Source organism: Urocitellus parryii, chromosome 1 (assembly GCF_045843805.1).
Source record: "Urocitellus parryii isolate mUroPar1 chromosome 1, mUroPar1.hap1, whole genome shotgun sequence".
Taxonomy (NCBI): Eukaryota; Metazoa; Chordata; class Mammalia; order Rodentia; family Sciuridae; genus Urocitellus; species Urocitellus parryii.
The window spans coordinates 485762-503020 of record NC_135531.1 but is presented as its reverse complement, the minus strand read 5'-3'; the positions used below and the strand labels follow the sequence as shown (position 1 = coordinate 503020).

General features: G+C 37.1%; 1 protein-coding gene across 1 annotated transcript in view; it reads right to left on the bottom strand.

Annotated features, from left to right (window-relative positions):
• Positions 1-13136, bottom strand: part of LOC144255367 (uncharacterized) — a 38442-nt gene extending 25306 nt beyond the window's left edge. Inside the window, exon 1 of the mRNA XM_077799905.1 lies at positions 13094-13136. The gene's annotated coding sequence lies outside the window, so the exon portion shown is untranslated. The remainder of the gene's footprint in view (positions 1-13093) is intronic.
• Positions 13137-17259: the final 4123 nt, after the last annotated feature.

The following is a 17259-nucleotide window of genomic DNA, read 5'->3' as shown; positions in this document are numbered from 1 at the left end:
CAGAATCTAGGCTGGACTCTGCCCAATGAGAAAGATAAAATAATCTAATTTATGTCAGCTGCTAACATTCATCATCGTCACATGCTCATCATGCTCTTCATGACATCATTCTCATCAACATTATGTCACTATCATTGGCTTAACCATTGCTGTAATCACCATCATAATCATTTTCATCATTATTGCCACTGCCATCATCATCATCACCACCATCACCACCATAATCATCACCACCACCACCACCATCATCACCACCATCATTATCATCACCATCATCACCATCACATTTATCATCATCACCATCATTGCCATCATCAGCATCACCAGAAACTCTGAGGAGAGACAACAATTCAAAGAGTCAGCCCCTTTCATCAAGTTCATAAGCAAAGGTGGAACAAGAAATTTTCATGGCTAAGAATCTAGTGATGATGTGGTTTTGTACATCCAGGAAAGATGGGTGTGAAGTTCATGTGTGAGCACATGAGGGCCTGGTGAGCACATCATGATAAAGCCTGAGAGTGACCTGCTGTGCCCACTGAAGCAAGTATCTTTCTCACAGGAAAATCAATCTGCCTGAGGAAGATAAATGCACATTATGGGTAAAATACAAATGTGAGATTATGAAGAGCAGAGCAGTAACAGATTTAGGGTCAGGCAGTAAACTTTACTCTGTTATTCACTCTAGTTTGAAGAAAAACATAACATAATTAACAAGGTTGCATGTTTCCTAAGAATGTTTTTAACCTGATATCCTGGAATAATGACTGTCATCTCTATTTCAAAACTTACTGGGTAATCCGCGTGAACTTTCATTGTTTCATGGGGAAAGAAATCCATCAGTTTGTTAAAGCTAACAAGGGCCATCGATTTTACTTATTATTTGTAGTTTCTTAACTAGTTTTTTGCTTTGGTCTTTTTGGTGTCTCACATTTTCTCATGGTGATGAGTTATTGCCCCACAGGTAGCTGTCTTGGAGGAGATGCCCAGTAGTGAGTCAAAGTGATGGTCAGGATAAAGAATAATGGGACATCAGATATCTGTGGACCCAACACAGAATTAGCCTCACTGTACAAAACAGAGGTGCTCCTCAAAGTGCTGCCTGGAAAAATCCCTTGAATGGGTCATTGTTTGGAAAAGATCACTTTGTCTTTTAAGGTTCTGTCCTTCATTTCTCTTTGGCCTCCAGTGGGCAGAGGCCCCTGCCAAGTGAGCGTGAAATGCATTCTTTCCCTGGCTATTAGGAAGATGGCTTTGCCTCCCACCACCCAATTCTGCAGAAATAGACATCACATGAAGTGCTTTCTGACACTGCCATACGTCACTCCACCGTCTTATACACTCTGCAATAAGTAGGCTTTCCCAAAACCAAGGAGGGACAGGTGACAGGATAACAAAGGAGAAAGAGAGTGGGCTCCATAGCATTCATGGCTGAAATCACAGCTGTCTTTTCACATGGCCTCTGCATTTTGTTTTAGTGTCCATGCCTCAATCTCCTCAAACTTAAAATGAGAAGAGGATCCATCAGCCAGGATGATGCAGTTGACATTGGCAGGGCAGTTTTTCCATGAAAATAAGCTTGTGTGTTCAGATGTTCAAAGCTGGATATGACTGCCTAGGTGTGCCAGTGAGACACAAATCCTCATGTGAAGTTGAGTGCAGTTTTGCCACATGGAGTTGGTCCAAGGCTCCTCAGCATTGAGGACCTGGGTCTCAAGCATGTGGTCCCCCAGGATGCTATCAGTGGCTAGTGGACTTAACCTGACTGCTTAATGACCTGAGCACAGGACCACAAAGCACCAGCTCCCAACCCCCACCACTGCCTGATCTCAGCAGCAGCTGTGAAGTCAGATTTGTTATCTCCAGAAAGAAATGGAGTCCAAGAGGTAAGGCCCCTCCTCCCACACGTAGCACTGTTTAAGGACCAAATCCAGATTGATAGTCACACTTCTTATCCACAATACATGGAACCTCAAAGATGCCTCCTTCATCTTTTCCAGGTAAATTCAGGCAAGAGGACTGGGCTTCTTACCCTCTCAGCAGGTCTTTGACCACTGAGTTCCCAAACAGAGCCTTCCTCCAGTCCAAGTGAACTTTGTCCAAGGCCATATTTTCATGAAATACCAACAGCATTCCTTCTTCTGACTCTGGTCAGACAGTGCCAGCCCTACAAGTATGAAAGATCCTATGCCCAGAAGGGCCTCCAGTAGTTCTGCTGTGCTGTTCTCACCATCTAGAAATACTCAACATTTTCATCCTTGAACCTGTGCTCTGAAAGTGCAGCCTAGTGGAACAAAGGCAGTCCACAAGCACAGACTGCCTGCATCAGGCATGGCCATCCTTCCTCACCTTCCCATCCACCTGCAGAGCCTGCAACACACCAGGAGCACATGAGGCTGGGGCTGGCAGAATGCCTTGTCAGTCAGCAGGATGCATAGTGCGTACTGCAGGTGCATCATGAGGAGGCCGGGAAGACAAGCTGCCTCAACAAGTTGCTCAGCACCTAACCACACCTTGCTTTGAATGCAAAAAAGAGCAGCAGCATTCTAAGAAATATGACTGACCAAAGAGCTGCCTAGTGGATTTCTGTTACTCATCAGCATACCAAAAATCTTTCACTGTAGCAAACTTACTCAAGTACCTGCTCCAAAGTCACATTTTCCTTTGACCTTTACTCTATGTAAACATGACTGTAAAAGAAAATTACTATTGGATAGAAAAGTAAAGAAATCTGTCTCCCTGGATTGCACAGTTGTCTGTTTACTGGCTTCAAATGAAGTCTGAATGTTTAGCTAAACTACCAGCACTGAAGGCTCAGTCACTGAATACTGAAAACATTACTTTTGCAAGCTGCCCTAAAGCAATTCTCTAATTCAAATAAATATTTACTGCACATGTGCTCTCTGCATGGCACTGTTGAAAGTGCTGGATTTCCTGCAGAATAGACAGTACAAAATTACAAAGTTATTCCATATCTTTTTTTGAAATAATTTGTAAAGTTTAGCAACACTTAAATCACATGATGAAAGAATAGCAATGGAAACAGGCCATAACCTAGAACATTGACTCTTCTAATTAAAGGTTAAAATATTAAATTTCAATGATTACATGACTGAAGAACTGTATCCTAACAGCTTAGAATTCCAAAATGACAAGTATCACTCACATTTTAAGTGAACCAGAAAAAAGATTAAAAATTATTCTACACACAGCAAGTATGGAGTCTACCAGCTCTAAGAGGTCATTCTGGCTTAGAAATATAAAAAGATGTGAAGACAGACCCCAAATGATTTTTTTAAATACCAATAACTAACAGGAAATTTTGAGTAAATATTCTAACAGCTGGTATTAAATATAATACTCTAACAGCATATTCTTCATTACTGAGCTCAGATAACTGGACCAAGAATGCAAATTACTATATCTTATAGAAGATACAACCTTAATTATTCATCATAAATATAACCATCCATTACTCTGCCACAATATTCAAGACATTTTACAGCTTAGCAAGCATATCCATTTGAAAACCATCCACTATCTTTTTCTCTTGCAATGATACTACCCTTTAAGGTTGTTTCTCTAAAAGAACCCAACACCTGCTTCATTTATGTACAATAAATTAGAGCATTTTCTACTCTCATGTATAACTGATTAGAACTAGTTAATATTTTTTTTTAAAAAGAACCCAACAAAATCATGCCATATCCACAAAAATCTATAAAAATCAATTGTCAGTGATAACTGTGGATGGCATGTGCTTCGGATTCCCTTAGAAAGTTACTCTTCTAATTTTTTTCAGGTTCTTCAGAATTGTCATGTTTTGTGTTCTCAAAGTACAATTTTGCTAAACAATAAGCTTTTAGTAAATTTTGACTGACATGATTACTCTGCACGTGTTCCAAACACATCATACCCAAATTCATATCTACATTAAACACTACTAATCCTGAGTGTTCAGTAACCATGGAACCTAGACCATGAGCTCTGCAAGCACAATATCCAAGTATTCTCACCTTCACTGAGAAGCGGTATCCACTAAACAAAAGATGAAACCAACCATAGTATACAGTTATTGCATCTTATATTTATTGATTTTTGGAGTTTTACAAATGAATATGGCTTGTTTTAGGTAAATTGGTGAAAAAAGCACAGAAATTTAACTTATAGTTAAAATTATGAAAATTTACATCTCACCTCTTTTTTTTTTAAAGAGAGAGTGAGAGAGGGGAGAGAGAGAGAGAGAGAGAGAGAGAGAGAGAGAGAGAGAGAGAGAATTTTTAATATTTATTTTTTAGTTCTCGGCGGACACAACATCTTTGTTGGTATGTGGTGCTGAGGATCGAACCCGGGCTGCACGCATGCCAGGCGAGCGAGCTACCGCTTGAGCCACATCCCCAGCAACAAACATCTCACCTCTGACACTGATTTTAATTAAAATTGTGAAATAATACCTGCTACAGCTTGAGTTCCATTGAAGATAAGAGCCAATTTGTTCCTTGTGATACCTCTGCTGTCAATTACTGCCCTCCTGTTGCATTTTACTTTGAAGAAAAACACTGTTGTGTGGAGTAAGATCTACTTATAATTTGAAATGATCTTGGCACTGTGCTTAGCAGTTGATATGCAGCAGCTCTGCTCATCCTCACAACAATGCTATAATGGAGAATATTATAGACAGTGTCACTAACCTTAATATACCTGTCCAAGGTCACTGAGCTACTTCCCATTATTAACAGCACAGAGTATATCCTGAATCTTTTATCAAGAGGGCCCCAAATAAGACCACACCTGCCAGAGAATATGGATTCATCCCACCATGAGTACCTCCCATTTAATCTCAGCAAATTTATCTTTCTCGAATTCACCTTATCTGACCATCTGCCTTGGCATGGAGGAGAAACAACATAGTGGCAGAGCTGGTGTGGGCAACAATTTATCTTCCAAGTTTTGGCATTTAGCTAGCCTTCATTGTCATATCTTGCAAAGCTAGAAAAGATCAAGATCTCTTTAGTAAAATGACATATATGGAATGGCCTTACCAGCAATGCTATTATCAATTCTGACAATGTTTAAAGTGACTTTAAATATTTTAAATATTCAAAACAATTCTGATCTTAAATGAAGCAGTGTTTATCACATAAGCAAATGATTCATGTCATGTTATAACACATAAGATATATAAATGAGTAATTTATCCTTCATTCCTCCAAAAATGACTTTGTATTTCATTAATGAAAATAGAACAATGAGTTATCTGTGGAACTGAGTATCACACCCAAGGCTTCACACATGTGAGGCAAGCCACATCTCCAGCCCAGAATGCTGGTGTTTGAATGATGCTGTTGGAGTAACAGTGTAGTGCCAGCCCAGCCATCCACTGTCCTCTGACAAAAATTCCTATTTAACTGCTACATACACTGATGTTTCATGGATTACATCCAGAAAAGAAGTTTACAGAAACCATATAACGTCTACCTTTTTAGAATTGCTGTACACTATATTGTACTCTTTGAGATGCAGAAAGAAATTTCAATTCAGACTTCACTAACATAGGAGCAAGAATAGTTAAACAGCATCTACTGTTCTTTGTTAATTAAGAAAGATTGCTCAGCCAGATTGTTGGCACACACCTATAGTCCCAGTGGCTTGTAAACATGAAGTAGGTGGATTGCAAGTTCAAACCCAGCCTTAGAAATTTAGTGAGGCTTTCAGCAACTTAACAGAACTCTGTCTCAAGAACAAATTAAAAAAAAAATTGTTGGGAATGTGGCTCAGTGATTGAGCACCCTGAGCTCAATTCCTAGTACAAAAAAAAAAAAAAAAAAAAAAGTCAGAAAACATAGAAACAGAATAAGCTGCACTGTAAAAAATTTTAATGACTTTATCTAAGAGCTAATAAAGGTACCTCTGAAAATCCATGCTAGTCTCTGGAAAGTCATAGCGAAGAAATTAACCAATCCCTAGAGAGGCTTCTATTAGTGAATGAAGTCAAGTGAATTGTAACAGAAACATAACATCTTGAAAGTCACATCCAAAACTAAGCTGGTCTAAAAGTGAACTCTGTTTACTTCCTGCATTCTAGTCTACTCACTTGTGAACCTTGTTCTTGCACAGAAATGCTGTCACCATGGTCTACCCAGGCCACAAACTTCTGAGGCATTCCCAATCTTCATCTTCAGATCTAAACATCTGCCCAAGCCAACTCGAATAACCAAAGAGGAACAGATGGCTCTGCTCCACAATCCTTCCCTGATTCTGGAAATGCTAGTGATGAGGGCATGGAGTTCCCAGCAAAGCTTCTGCCCGAACAGGGGGCACAAAACCCAAGGCTAAGAGTGCTCTTGGGGGCTGGGGTTGTGTCTCAGTGGTAAGCAATAGCCTAGCATGTGTAAGGCACCAGGTTTGATTCTCAGCACTACATAAATATAAACAAAATAAAGTTCATCAACAACTAAAAAAAATATAAATAAAAAAAAGAGTGCTCATGGGATTTTAAAAAGCACAGCTGGAAGGAGACCCTCTTTCCTCCCTCTTGTGGGAGAGCCTGAGTATGGCCCCTGCTCTGTCCCTTAGCCCCTAAGGCCCTAAAATTATGCTGGCTTCTGTAGCATTTCATTCCTTTGAATCTTTCTTCAGAAATCTTCTTTCTTCAGTAATCCTCCTTTTAAATTATGATGGTTGATTGCAGCCAAGCATCCTGACTTACACCTTCTAAACATTTCCAATCTCTGTGTCCACATCTATCAGCAGTGTCCTAGCTCAGGTCCTCATTGGCTCTCATCCCACAGCCCCACAAGTCTCCTGTCTCTAGTCCTCACAAACAGCTTCTGTGGTACAGATAACAGGAAGGTCCATGTTCCCCACACACATCCAAACTCATCAATGGCTCTCCATTATTAAAGAAAGATCTAAATTCCTTAACAGGACTCACCCAAATCTCTATATACAATCTTCCCTCCAGTCAAACAGCTGTTCCTCTTTGACTCACATTTTAGCTCTGACTACCCAAAATTGCTTGGGTTTGGTCTGGAGCTCAGATACACACACCACACCAAATTAATTAGTAAGTAGAAAGTTCCCATTCTTGAAAACCTAAAGAAATCAACAAAATATGACTTTCTTCCAGCTTGCTTCTAGGTATCAAAGTCATCACATTGATGTCTACATTTCATTACATCAAATTCCTAAATATTGTTGTTACAAATAACTGGTGCCAATGTACATAACACACAGCAGCAGCAAATGTCTGAAAGGAAGAATCATAGGCTATAACAAAAGGTTCTGATCAGCGATGAATCTCTGCAGACAGAGCACCAGCACTGACTCCCTGAGAGGCTTTCTCACCCAGACATTTCCCCTGTTTCTCCACTGGTGCCACTACCCTCTGTAGAAATCTGTAGACTGGCACATGACCTCTGCTTCCTTAAGGACAGGACCATGTTCCAAGTATCCCTGGATCTCCAAGACCAGTCCTCAGAATACATTAGACACCTGTAAATATTTAGAGAATAATGTGTGCATTCTGGGCTAAGCAGATTTTTTTAAAGTGCACTGGATATCAAGTTAGAAAACTTGGGCTTCTTCCATTAAATGTGATGAAAATATTTGAAAACAAAAAATATTTTTAATATCTCTAACCCATTGTGTAGTTAACTAAATGATCATTGTTTCTGTAGAAAAAAAATATTGGAAGATGTTGAGAAATAAGGTCTGTTTTTTTTTAACTTATAGAAAATTTCAGAGAAAAATGCATAAGCAGTCAAAAAACTGGTAAATTGGACTTGAACAAAAAACCTATTGGCCTTATCAGAATGAAAAGACTATAGAATAAGAAAAAAATTTATACTTCATACATCTGATAAGTGTACATTTGTGTATATCCAGAATACAGAAGAACTATTAAAACTAAACAAAAAAAGGACCGCTCAATTTTTAAAATGGGTAAAGAATCTGAATAGGAATTTGTCTAACAAAGATAAACAATGGCTAACAAGTACATGGAAATATTGAATATCATTAGTTATCAGGGAAATGCAAATAAAAACCACAATGCAATGCCACTTCATACCCACTAGGATGACTACTATGGAAAAACACCATGGCACAATGTTGGCAAAGATATGGAGAAATGGAATCTTCAAACATTGCTGATGGGAATATAAAGTGGTTGAGTCACCTTATAAAACAGTCTGGCAGAGTTTCTTATGGCCCATAAATTTCAATCCTAAGTATCTACCCCCCAAAAAACAGAAGTCAACTCAAAAACACCAATATTCACAGCAGCATGATCATAAGAACCACAAAGTGAAAGTCACTCAAATATCCATCAACTGATAAATGGATAAGCAAACTGTAGTGTATCTACATAACAGAACACTATTTAGCAATAAAAGGAATGAAGTTCTGATATGTGCTACCTCAAAAACAGGCTAAAAAAACAGATACAAAGGGCCATATATTGAATGATTACATTTATATATATATATATATATATATATATATATATATATATATATATATATATATATATATATCATGTCCAAAACAAGTAATTTCACAAAGAGATAAAGAAGATTCATGCCTACATGGATACAAGAGTGAGTGGAGACTGACTGCTAAAGGGCATGGGTCTTCTTTGGGTATGACAAATGTGTTTCAGTATTAGATAGCTGGATAGGCACACAACTGTGTGAATATACTAAAACTCAGTGAATTGCACTTTTAAGGAGTGACCTTGATGGTAATGTGAATTATATATCAATAAAGCTGTTATTTTTGAAAATGGCTGCCCAAATCCTATACTAACACCTCTGCACAACGGTCTGGTTGAATGAATCTGCTTGTGACAGAATAAGCTATCAGAAGAACACACAATCTATTTAAATCAGAAAATAATCTATGTTCCTACCAATAAATCCCTATTTCAACCAACCATAAAACCAGATCAAAAGTAGACAGAGCAAAGAACAAAAGAGCATGCAATTCAACAATTAGCTGGAAGGTTATAGAATAAAACTAACCAAAGATTGTCTACCCAACTTTCCAATCAAATGATCACTTACTCTGCCAGTCTAATTTAAACTTTATGCCTAATATAGAAAGAAACTGTTTCAAATACAGAAAATCCAACCCACTTAATATGTAATAAAGTCTTTTCTTTTTTTTGGGGGGGGGTAGTTTTTGATGGACATAATTGCTTTATTTATTTATTTGTTTGTTTGTTTGTTTATTTATTTATTTATTTTGGTGCTGATGATCAAACCCAATGCCTCACACATGTCAGGCACGTACTCTACACTGACCCATAATCCCAGCCCTGTAATAAAGTCTTAATATTTATTTAAATGTAGTATAAAAATTTTAACAATTGCAGCTAACAGAAGAAATAAAGAAAAAGGCCTTCATTTTTAATTACAAATTCTGTTTAATCCTTCACTTTCCAGGAATATTTTTAGTAGTTTTTATGGCACAAAATTAAAGAAATTAACTCATAAGTAAAATGAAAGGCACTGTATAAACAAATTCCTGTACTCCCACAGAAAAGATTCAAAAACCTAAAACTTCAATATTTTAGAAAACAAACAAGATTACATCATTAGTCACAATAAGATAGCAGAAGGAAAAGTCCAGGAAAACCTCATTAATTTGGCCCAGTAATGAAGACTCAGTAATTTAAAGTCTGCCTTGATTTAATTTCAGACTATTTATTAAGAAATATTTGCTAGGGGCTGAGGTTGTGGCTCAGCAGTAGAGTGCTTGCCTGGCACATCAGGGCCCTGGGTTCAATCCTCAGCACCTCATATAAAATCAATAAAATAAAGGTATTGTACCCAACTACAACTAAAAAATAAATATTAAAAAAGAAACAATTTTTAGGCAAAATAAAGTGCAAATAAACTTGCTAGAGTATTATTTAATTGATTTAAAAGTTTCACATGCAAATAACTTCTGCAAAAATAATAATTAAAACAAGTTACATGTATTCTTTAGAATCCTGCATTCTAATAGAAATAAAGTGTATAAAATAGAGACTAAAATACTGCTTAAATCTGTTAAACCACAAATTGTTCTATGTCTCTATTTACTTTGGCTGTGAAAAACTGGTTTAGGAGTCAGAAAAGCTTCCCAGGCAAGTCTCAGACAAAAACTTATTCATTCTACTCAAAGTCTGGCAATCTAATTTTCTGCTTTTATTTTAAAAAATGTGAACCATACAATTATATTTACTTTATTTTGGGGGGCATTTACTTTATCATTATTTTCAAATAACATATTGTGAAAAATATTGCCATGTCTATACTGAGAAACATAAACAGATCTTAAACAAGATCCAGCAGCATACTAAGTTTAAATACTTACTCTGCCCATTAAAAAAAAAGATTTAAAATACAGGACTTATGTGATTCTAAAAACTAAATAAAATATAGTCCACATCAAAATTTGAAATAAAGTACCATCGAATGTTATGGCAGCAAGTGCCATAGAGTTATACATATCTAAATTTAAAAGAAACCATGTTAGTCTTCTCTAAATTAAAATGTATACTATTCTCTTTTGCATCTTTAACTTAATAATGACAATATACATCAACCATTGGGAGGTTGAGGCTGAGGCAGGAGGATCCTACATTCAAGGCCAGTCTTAGAAACTTAGTGAGGCCCTAAGCAACTTAGCAAGATCCTGTCTAAAAATTTTAAAAAACATAAACAAAAGGGCTGGGGATGTGTTTCAGTGGTAAAGTGCCCCTAGATTCAATCCCCAGTACCATAAAATTAAACAAAGAAGTAAATAATGATTTGGGTGTCTGTGGATGCCTACCATTTAGGTAGGTATTTAGTGCTAAATGAAAACTGGTGAATAAATCGCCAATTGGACCATATTGTCCCAGCCTTGGGTTATTCAGTAAACAAAGTTAATTGAAGTGAAAAAAAAGCACTCTCAGGAAAGGCAATCTAGATGTACTTTATATATAGAAGACAGTTCAAAGAATAAACAGGAGGTCAATGATAAAGTTGAGAATCTGCTTCATGTGAGGTCATCTTTATATGTAACTCTTATTTGATTGAAATAAAATGTAAAGCAAACATAAAATTAAAAATCATATTTACATCAGGATGTGATAAAATCTTTGGACAGAAGAGATACACATAATTTTAGAGATGATCGCACAATCATATAGTTTACATAACTCATAAAAACTATATTATCACCCAATTATGGAAATAATATTCTGTATGCTATTCAGCCATTGGGATCCCTGTTTGAAAATTGTTAAGAAATTTATTTTGAAAGTTACTTTAGGCTTTCCTTCAGGTGAATAAAACACAAAAGTACTGCTCTTTGTAGAAGAAAACATTCTGTATTCAAAGCAATTATAGCTGGTTGATCAAGTTTTCAAATATTGCTTTTAATATTTCCTTTTTAGGTGTTTTTTTTTTTTTTTTTCACGGTGGACACAATCTTTTTATTTTATTTTTATGTGGTGCTGAGGATTGAACCCAGTGCCTCATACAGTCCAGGCTAGTGTACCACCACTTGAGCCACATCCCCAACCCTCAAATTTTCATATATTAACAATGAGTTAAAATCAAGGCAAAAGACCTAAAAAGAACTCAATATATTTAAATATTTTCATCATATTAAATGTGTAAGAATATCTGACACGTAAGAATCACTAGTATATTGTTAAGGAAGAGAATTCTTTATGTTAATAAGAATGTTGAATGAAAGAAATCTTTGAATAACACAAGTTTACAGTGGAACACACGTATAATCCCAGAAAATCAGGAGACTGAGGCAGGAGGATCACAAGTTCAAGGATAGCCTCAGCAACTTAGCGAGGCCCTGTCTCAAAAAAAAAAAATTAAAATTAAATGTGCTGGGGATCTAATTTACTAGTGAAGTACCCATAGGTTCAATCCCCAGTACCAATAAAACATATGTTATCTCAAAAATGTACTTTTTTTCCCTATTGGATTAGCAAAGATTAAAAAGATTAACAAAACTTGGTGTGAGCAAGGGTTTTGAAAATAGGATTCTCATGGACATTGAGGAGGACAGTTTTTACAGATAACAGCTTAGCTATATTTATCAATATATAAAATGTATATAATCTTTGACCTGGCAGTTTTACCTCTAAGAAGATAAGTGAATAAGTATACTATAATCAATATACCATTATTAACAAGAAAGAAAAACAAGTAACAATCTAAATGGTTATGAAAGGAGTAGCTAGATAAAGTATGATGCCTCTAAATAATAGAAAACTAGGCAGGCAAGTCTGGGTTGTAGCTCAGTGGTAGAGCACTTGCCTGGCATGTGTGAAGAACAGGGTTTGATTCTCAACACTGCATATACAAAGGTCTATTGACAACTAAAACAATAATTTAAAAAACAAAACTAGGCAGCCAGTAAAATTATCACCCATGATTATGCACATCAGGTTCAACTCCCAAATGGAGATATATATAGAATACTATAAAAATGACCACATAGCTTCATATATAGAGAGAGACTGCTGTGTATTTAAAGTCTTATATATACTTTCATATCCAACAATAAGTTTCCAAAAGTGAGTTAATGGTTGCCATTTCTTTGTGCAGGAGTTGAGGGCTTACTTTTGTCATTATGTTGTTTTATATGGGTAAAAATTTTGCTAATTATTATAATAAAAAATCACAACAAATTTTAAGAGAAAGAAGTGCCTCTATATCACCAAAATTACTTCAAATCTTTTCATCTTCCTATTTAAGAGGAAAGAATTCATTGAATGTTGCAAGTAAATGTAACACAGGATCTCCTTCTCAGAACCACACTTTAAAATGACAAGATAATAGAAATTAAAATGTTAGAGTCAAAGAGATAGGGAAAGACAAACATCATTATTCAAACAGCACACATTATTGGCATCCACCTTACTACCCAGAGGTTGTATGAACTCAAACACTCCTAAAGCAATATCCCTTTTACACATTAAGGAAGCAGACTAAAATAATAATAATAATAATAATAATAATAATAATAATAAGAAGAAGAAGAAGAAGAAGAAGAATTATTAAAGAATTTTTAAAATGTAAAATCATAAAACACTTACCACAGTAAAAATATTTAATTATTTTCCTGTCTTACATTCTTTCATAGTACCTTTCTTAAAAACCTGAAAAAAAAGTTTGGAGAAGTTAAATAGATTTTAAATATATACCTTTAATCTGATGTTTATTTCCTTTAGATTTCTGTTTTTCTGGAACTAGACAAAACAGTTCAAAAGTACTCATGGGAAAATAAGCAAGCAAGAATTCCCAAAAATATGAAAAGCAACAAGGGGAAACTAGTTTTAAAAGATATTAAAACTTTTATAAAACAACTAATGTGATACTGATATATGAAGAAAAAGACTACTAGAATACAAAACTCAGAGACACCCCAATACCTCCAAAAGTTAACAATACCATAAGAGATTCAAAGAAGGGCTCTAAAAGCAACAGATGAAAATAACAGACACACAGAAAAAGATAAAGTTGAACATATGCATCATTCTGAACACCAGAATAAATCCTAATTTGAACATTTAAATGTAAATGTGATACCATAAAAGTACTAAAACAAACCATGGGCAAATTCTAAAAATCTTGGAGGCCTTTCAGTGACTTAAACTCCAGATACCTGGGCTGGGGCTTTAGCTCAGTGGTAGAGTGCTTGCCTAGCACTTGTGAGGCATTGGGTTTGATCCTCAGCACCACATAGAAATAAAGAAATATTTTTTTTTAAAAATCAAGATTCCGGGGCTGGGGATGTGGCTCAAGTGGTAGCGCGGTCACCTGGCATGCGTGGGGCCCGAGTTTGATCCTCAGCACCACAAACAAACAAAGATGTTGTGTCCGCCAAGAACTAAAAATAAATAAATATTTAAAAAAAATAATAATAAAATAAAATAAAAATCAAGATTCCGTAATGATTAATATAAACTGTAAAATTTAAAGGAAAAAAATGTAAGACTTTTGTATATCAAAATATGTGAAGGTAAATAAAAATAAGTGAAAATCTGGGGAAAACTAGAATTGATATTACACAGGGCTAATCTCGCCAATTTACAAATTTCTAGAAATTGATAATGGGAAAAAAGCAACCCAAAACAAAAATGTGAAAAAACTCATTAACAGAGAGTTCACAAGAAAAAAAATACAATTAGTTTTTAAGCATAATATGCTCAGCCTTATTAATAATGATAGCAATCCACATTAAACTACTCTATATTGATAATTCTCATCTATCAAACTGTTAACAAATTCAAGGGTTGTACACAGTACATTGGAAAGGTGCCAGGAAAAAATAGGAACTCTCTCATCCACTGCGATCTGCCCTCTTGTATCTGTGGTATTCGGACTGGATTCAACAATCATAGGTGAAAATATTTTTTTTTAATTGTCATACTGAACACATACCAACTTTTTTGTTGTCACTAGTTCCTAAACAATACAGTGTAACGACTATTTACATGCTATTTTTATTGTATTAGGTCTTCGAAGCAATCTAAAGATGATTTAAAAGTATGTGCAGAAAGTGCATAGGTTATATGCAAATACTATGCTTTTTACATAAGAGACTTAAGCATCCTTGTATTACAGTATCCACAAAGGGGTCCTCAAACCAATCCTCAGTGGATAATGAGGAGCAACTGTACTTGTGGGAGTTTAAAACAGTGCAACACCTAAGAAAAGAAGAATTTAACTAAATTATAAATGCACTGCCCACTGGCACAGCGATCCCACTTCCAGGAATGTATCCCACAGATGTACTTGCACATGTATAAAATGATATGTATACAAGCTGTTTCACCATAGTATGGTCTGTGGTAAACCTAGAAACAACCAAAACACCCACCAGGGGGGGCTGGCTAAGAAAACCAGGCACTTAATAGACACTGTTTAAACACAGCTGTTTTTTTTTTTTAAAGTGTTTTTTTTATAAGCAAATATTATATTCTTTCTAAATAAATACTAATAGGAAAAAATCTCAAGAGCATATAAAGAAAAAGCCATAAGATAGAATTACTTACATAGTATTCTACGTTATATATATATATATATATATATATATATATATAAATATATATATATATATATATATATATATATATGAGTACATTGGCATTTCTCCTACTATAAAAGGAAACAATTGACATCTATGGGAAATAAATTAAAGGTGGTTATCTAAAAAAGAGGGGTGAAGGGGGGCAAAGCAGTTGGAAATCACATTTTCCCAAGCATGCTTGTGTCATTTTAACTTTTGAAACATAAGAATATGTTATCTACATTAAAAGAATTTTTAAACATTAAAAAGAATACTTACAGAAAGAAGAGAAAGAGACACCCATAGATAAGACTTAAAACTAAGGATTAAAGAGATTTTTTTGCTCTGAAATTAGATGCTGAAAAGCAATCTTGGTGTGGTCATTGAAAAAAAAATGCTTTTTTCCTCTTCAATCAAGTTAAAGAATATGATAATCTGTTTTTAAAAATCTATTTGAATGAGTAAGAACTTTGGAAAGGGAAGAAAAGTGTAAAATGAGGAGACTCTAGTATAATGGTTCTCCAAGTACCAGCAGCGTCAGCATCATGTGATAACTTCTTAAAATTAAAATTCTCAGGCTCCCACACAGACTACTGAATCAGAAACTTTGTAGTAGTCCAGTGATCCTGGTAACACCATCAAGTCTGAGAGTCACATATCTTGTCTGGATCTTCCCACAAGTTCAGGTACACCACCAGTCTGCATTTCAAACAAGCTCCAGGACATAGGACCACACTTGGATAAGCAAAGCTGGAGTCCTCCAGGGGGGAAAAAGTTATGTAACCTTCATATGATTGACTTTCCCATGAAACCTGTCCTCAGTATCAGATGGAAAAAGTCCTTATACAGGCTTCCTAGCCAAGAAATATCATGGAGCTAGTTTCCTACGTAAACTGTGTACACAGAGAACAAATGTTTTCAAATACATTCTTATAAAAACTATAACAACTATGAATCATTGAAATTCAACTTAAGGATGTCTCACTTGAAAAAAATTATAAGTGGACCTACAGACTTACAGAAATAGGGTAAAGAAACAAAAATAATCCATATCCCATAAATTCTGCTTGTGTTGTCTGAACAACTTAACCTCTAACTGCCCGCCACGTGCTTTCATGAAAAAGCACCAAGAAGTTTGTTTCCCTCAAACCCTTTTCAAAAAAATTGTCCTCATGTTGATGAACACTGGTCTTCCATTTGTTTTACACAAGGACAAAGATCTGTATAGGAATCTTCTGAATAAAAAATCCTAGCTTAGCAGAGTGCAGCACAACGTCCAGAAGGCAGGCAGCTTTAGAGCAGTGGCACCGCAACGAGATTCGGACCCAAGCTTGAGCCCTCCCTAAGCCCCAGAGCTGCCCCAGACTCCCACCCCGGCTCCCCGATGGCGCTCGTCCATCTGTCCCCAGCCATGCCGCCCAGCCCCAGGACCCGCGCCTTGAGCACCCCCCCCTTCACCTTCCTCTTCCTGGCACCGCCTGCCACCAACCCGCTGGCCACCACGTTGGTGGAGCTGGAGAAGGCCCTGCCGCTCCTGGGCGCCGGCCGAGAGGGCCATGGTGGGGGGGGGGGGCGGCAGCGACAAGGGCCATGGTGGCCCCAAGCATAAGAGCAGCCGCAGGAAGAACCAGCCAGGCAAGTACAGCCAGCTGGTGGAGGAGACCGCAGGCTGGGCGAGCAGAAGCTTGTCGCTGGCGGGCATCTATGCAGAGACCAGGAAGGTGGTGAGGTTCGACCAGCAGAACAGCCGCACCTACCTCAAGCACTTTGTGCAAGCTGGTGCAGAATGACTTGCTACTGCAGGTCCAGGGCACAGGCTCCACCTGCTCCTTCAAGCTCAATTGCCAAAAGCTGGCGGCCAGCTAACGGTGGGCCCCTTTTCCACGCCTGCTGTGCACAAACCCAAGAAGCAGGCAGCAGGCGCCACGCGGAGCCCTGACCCACCAAGGGTGCCACAGCCGACAAGCAAGCACCCGGAAGGCCGCTGCCACCGAGAACAAGAGCAGCAAGGCCAAGAAGGCAGCGGCTGGGAGCAAGAAGTTGAAGAAGGCAGCCAAGCCCAGTGTCCCCAAGGTGCCCAAGGGCTGCAAGTGAGCGCCCAGGCCCTACATGCGACAATGAGGAGGGGGACCACCCCCGCTGGGCCAGGACCTCCTCTCCCCTCCCCCACCAGACGCTCTCCCCTCCCCT